The sequence below is a fragment of the Henckelia pumila genome, chromosome 1 (assembly GCF_033568475.1).
Source record: "Henckelia pumila isolate YLH828 chromosome 1, ASM3356847v2, whole genome shotgun sequence".
NCBI classification, from domain to species: Eukaryota; Viridiplantae; Streptophyta; class Magnoliopsida; order Lamiales; family Gesneriaceae; genus Henckelia; species Henckelia pumila.
In genome coordinates, this window is record NC_133120.1 from 174,799,274 (window position 1) to 174,805,488 (window position 6,215).

Consider the following 6,215-nt stretch of genomic DNA (forward strand, 5'->3'; position numbering starts at 1 on the left):
TTGTCAAGGATATGGCGTTTTAGCAATGGACAATGGTCGGATGCGTGATAGGTAACTAATGATAATGGTGTCATCAGAGACTCCGAGGTAAGTATACCAGGTGCAATGACTGTCGAGTTTCGAGACAGAATAAGAAGCGTTTTCATATGTCCGTGCACTGTGGATTGTCCCAGTCTAGCATAGTTGTGAGACCTCGATTCTAATCATCTAATCTCAGGATAAACAATAATAAAGCATACAAGATTACAAGTAATGAATTTTTTTTTTTAAACACATGCACGGACCCCATGCACACATCCGTGCACGGGTCCGTGCCTACAATTTCAAGACCACACGGACCCCGGGTAACGTCCGGAAGGCAGTCCGTGCAAAACATCAAAAATAGCCAATTCTCTGCCAGCCTACACGGACCCTTACACATGAAGGGCACGGGGTCCGTGCATGCACAAAAAAAAACCAAGATTCTAAAATGCGAGGAGGCACGGACCCTTACAAAAGAGGCACGGGGTCCGTGCTCTGCTACACCAGAAAAACTTCAGCAATTACAGAGCCGAAATCAAGCAATACAACTCCCAAATTTTCATCAAAACATAATCATGCATTAAATCACAATCTCTCCAAATAAGACATGAAGTTCTAGAGTTGATCAATGCTCAAAAGGATAGAACATGCATCGGTTCTAGCTAATACAATCCGAATACAAAACATAACAAGTTCGATTACATAATCGACTTCTAAAACACCAAGGCCTCACTCTATCAACTGAACCATCTAGCCATGCGATCTCTGACTCGGTCCTGCCCCATCTGTTGCCAAGCACACATACAAATACAAGACAACAACCGGATAATCCGGTGAGAATAATATTCCCAGTAAAAGAGACTAGCATATAATAACATGTAAATATATCAAAACATGATATCAAATCAAATTTCATATATTCCTCAAGTAATTCATTCAATTGCGGAATTAAAATGATATGCATGACTTTAAAACTTCTGGATTATCAGACTCAGATAATCAAATGGAATTCTTCTTTCTTTCTTTCTTCGGTTTGGGATCCCGAGGTTAAAATATCCAACGATCACACCGAACTCCCCTTTCGAGGTGGACGAGGTATATTTTAATCCTCTAGACTCTAGGGCATTATAGTGAGTTAATCGACACTTGTAGTAAATCGCCTACCAAGGCCACTCAGCTATAATCTCCAGATCGTCTAATTCAAAACGAATAATCATTCGGCTTAACATGAATGCATATGTCATCTCATGCATTCAATCATAAATTCATATAAGCATATAAACATGCAAGTATGTGATTTCTTCTAGGACACTCGAATGAATCCGGATTCGAGTTAATCGTCCTATTCCATTTCAAAGTCATCTTATACCTTATTCGCTTCAAAGGTACTTCAATCTGAAAAATTGATAATAAGGATAATAATAAATATCCAATCAAATTCATTCAAAACTCAATCAAACTTCTTCGATCGATAAATAAGAAAATCGATACTGTACCGACTTCAATCTTCCAAACTGTCCAAAGCTGCTATCTCGCAACTCTGCTGACTTCAATTCAATCTATCAGAAGGAGTCATAAGGATCAATATCGACATCAAAAGCTCACTCAAACTCGATACGATCAAAACATAGAAACGATATCCAAAACCCAAACTGACGGCATAACGGCTATAAACTGAACAAACCGGAAACGCAGACAGCAATTCATCAATCCAATAAACTCATTTCAATCAATACATATCATTTCCAATCCAATCCCAACACATCTCAAATTCAAAGATTTCAAAAATCACTAAGAATATCATAACAATTCCGATCGTCGTTAGATCTTCGAACCGTCTTAGATATACTATCACAGCTATCTCATAATCATCCTCTCCGAATATCAATCAATTCTAAAGACATCCAAAAATTCAAACCTCTTAGAAATAAGAGAAACTTACTTCCAAATGGAGCACTCGATGCTGTGATCGCTAATATGCCTTCAGAATTAAATTCCAACGGACGGATCGACCGGAAACTCAAATTTGAAAGCTTGAAGAAACATTTCCCAAGCTTCAATGGGGAGAAACGTGATGGAGGAGATGAAGAAGGCTAAGGAGACTTGGTCAAAAGAATTCCAAGACCAAATAATATAACAAATCCAATTTTTGCGTTTTAGTCCCTGAAAATTCCAAAAATTACAAAATAGTCCCTGATCAAATACAAGTCGATCTTCGAATCTATAATATCTGATTATCTAAAATAAATTCAATTAAGATAATTTCGGGGCGTTACAATAGTGGTGGGAGCTTGCCTTAGTCTTGATGTGTGTAAAGTGATTGCAAGTATGTATAACTATCAGGAGGATGTCAATCGATCGGAATTGATGGGTAAATAACCTATGGTCGAGATGATGTAGATCATCAAAGATACGATGATTTCCATTGCGGCATATGCATATGACTTCGCAGACCAATGGTTCATGAAAGGATTTTAGGACATGATTGTAATGTGTTGAGAGTTCCTTTATGACACAGTATTGAGAATACTAAGAAACGTGAACTATGGTTAGTACTAGACTGGATAGTCTGAGTTCCCAGTAATTGCTTTGGGAGGCTTGTTTTTCTTCGGAGTAGCATGAGAAAGATAATCAGTCTAGGGTATCATGTGACGCAGTTATGTTGTAGTATGAATTTCTGTCAACTGAATTCTCTTGAGGAGAAATTCAGGATTTACTGTGTCAGCACAGTGTGGGGAATGGTGTTGCCTGGCTAGAGGTGTTATGCACCGAGAACTTTTGGGAACCATTGGATGGTTAGATTTAGTTTAGTGATTCGACGGATGTCGTAAGCCATTCAGGTTATGACTTGGTCTTCGTCAGTCTAAGACTTTTCCTTGGGATGATGATCTCGATCGAGCGCGTATTTATATCTTTCGTGATCAGAGAGATCGCGGTCAGGATGGAAGATGTATCAGTGTTGTGATACATTAGTGCCAGAGAAGTTCAACTTTCGTCAAGTAGCGCAGTAATCTTCAATGGGGAGAATTCTAATGCGGTTCTTCATTAATAGAGCTTACGGGGAATTTAGACAAGAGTGTGAGTGTGTCGAAATCTATTCAAACAGACGCGCAATAACAATTTTTAATACGTTCTCGAGGTTTTACCCTAGATTTCGAGGACTAAATCTTTTAAGAGGGGGGGGGGGGAGAATGTAGTGACCCGTATCCGTAATTAGCGATTAATGAGTATGTTTATCATGTGATCATGTTTTGATTTATTAATACACGATTAAAGAGATTTTAGATGGATTAAATGACTTCAGAAATGGACTCAAAATGATCGGAAATGGCCCGAAGGGTGATCAAGAATGGAAGCAACATTCGTGGAACGGACGCAACGTTCCGACCATCTGATTTCATCCATGATGTCAGCAAGATGATGTCATTGCTTACGACCGTGATGTGACAATCAGACGCAACGTTTGTCGAACGAACGCAACGACCCCGAACGGAAGTTCCGTTCGCTGTCTATAAATAGAGGTGCCGCGGCTCATTTGCAACTCGCCTCTCTCCTCTCTTCTCTCTCTTTTCTTAGCCTTCTAACTTAGATCTAGGAAATTCTAGGCGTCCTATTGGGAACTCGGAAGTAGCGGAGGGATTTCGGCATCGTAGCGGAGCTGTGCCTAAGTTTTGGGGCTGTCGCCATCAGTGGGCTTGTGGGGACCTCGGGTGCTAATCTCATTTCATAACATATAATCTATGTTAATCCAAATCAGGGTAACAAGATTAGAAGCAATCCAATTTTTTGTTTTTTTAAACATGGCGCGGGCGCGCCTTTTGAGCGCATGGGCGTGCTATGGTCTCGCACCATGGGCACCATGGTCGGGCTGGCGCGGGCACGCCGCGCTTTCTAAAATCTCACCAATAAATCTAAAAATTTGGAATTTGCCTCTTCTTGGATCCTCAAACATCATCTATCATAAAAATCATGAATTCAACACCAAAATCTAGAAGAAAACATGAAATATCATAAGGTGTTCTAGGATCCAAACATTACAAGTAGTTATCACATACATGCTAGTAATTCAACAAACTTATTGTTATTTATCACATACAACTGAACTCACTAAGTTCATACAAACCCTTATCTAGAGTACACACATGAGTTTATAGACAACAACTACTCCATCTCTAATCCGAAGTCACCACATCTACCTCGACGTTGTTCTTTCATGGGCGTCCCTGATTCGTTCCTGCCCCACCTATTGCGATGCACACATACAAACAAAGCAATAGCCGGATAACTCCGGTGAGAATAAAATCTCAGTATTATCAACATATACATGCATAGCATAACATTTACAGAAATAACCATATAAACATCTTTATAGGTATTAAATCCAATCTAATGCAATGCATGCTTTGAAAAATCTGCTATCAAGTTCTATATCGGTTCTTGGGATCCCGGGGAAGAATAACACAAAAAATCTCCCACCTAATCTCCCTTTCGGGGTGCGTTGAGCTCTTTTCCTGGACTCTGGCCCACTATATCGAGTTTCTAACCAAAGGAGTCGATCTATCTCCTAAGTTCTTCTATATATGTCCAAACATCCGTCTTTCTTCGGTAAAGTCGCCAATAAAATCTTAAGGAATACTTGTCTCAATATGAATGCAACAAAGTCTAATAACATAAGCTAAACCAACTATATATAAGCATACTAATCTAGTACACAAGCAACAACATTCAAATAAACACACTAGAATACAAATAAATTATGTGGTTTTGGACAACTCAAGAACTAGTCTATCTTGAGTATATTGTCCCAATTTGGTGATGTTTGTTAATACCTTTCTTATCTTGGTTTCAAACTCTTCAAATCTTCACAAATTGCAGCACAACAAAGACTATCAAAATCCGCTCACAAATCTTGTCAATCCTCAAGGTAGAAGTCACAAACCTTGTTCTTTTGTCGATCGGTTTTGAAGTCGGGATTATTAAATTGAAGTCCCATGTTTTCAATCTGAAAATATAGCAAATATATGTAAGAACATCAGCAAGAACTCAAACAATCTCCAGCTCAAACAATCTAGACTCCAAACTTGATCATTTTTCAAACCGACGGCGTAACGGTACAAAATCGGTAACCGAAACTGAGATCTAACCAATCTATCATCCAAACCAACTTCATATACATGATATACCAGCAAAAATACATCAATATACCAGCATATCAGCAGCTATAATTTCGAAATACATGCTGTAAAATTCATAAGAAATACAAACGGCATCCAATCTTCGACCCGAGTTCGTTAATACAACACATAGAATCTCAAGAACACATATTCATGCTCAAATTCTGAGTTCTTCACACACATAATTTTTAAATCTACTGAATCTCATCAATACTTACATCAATTCATAGCTCTTGAAGAGAGGATCGTAGAACTATGCCCGGAATTGAAATCGGCCGGACGGATCTTGAGATATTAAAGATTTAAGATGAAAATTGCAAGGACCAAGATGAATCTCGGTTATGAGCTGAGAAATCTGATACAAAATGCTTACAAGAAACGTTCATATTCATATTTAGACAAGTGTCCCACTCAAAAAGCCATAATTGCACTTTGGCCCTCAAGATCTTCAATATTTGCAAATTGGCCCTTGAAGCTTCATTTTAATTCAATTTCAATCCTAAATAATTTAAGAATATTAGAATTTAAATCAAAACTCCAAAATTCCCAAATTAAATATTATTGGATTAAAATTAAATAATCTCGGGCCTTACAATTCTCCCCCTCTAAGACATGATTTCGCCCTCAAAATCGTATGCAATCTATACGCATATAAGATAAAAAAATAATAGAAATACTGAATAAGAACTCACATCAGTGGAATAGCTCTGGAAAGCGCTGTCTCATATCTGATTCAACTTCCCAAGTTGCTTCTTCAACTCCATGACGACTCCACTGAACTTTCACTAGCGGAATGGTCTTGTTTCTGAGTTGTTTCTCTTTCTGATCAAATATCTGTATTGGCTTCTCAAAGTAACTCAGAGTCACATCTAATTCTGCTTCATCTGGCTGGAGTACATGAGAAATATCAGGCTGATACTTCCGCAACATAGAAACATGAAAGACATCATGTATCCCAGAAAGAGCTGGAGGAAGAGCAAGTCTATAGGCAAGATTGCCTATCCTCTCGAGAATCTCGTA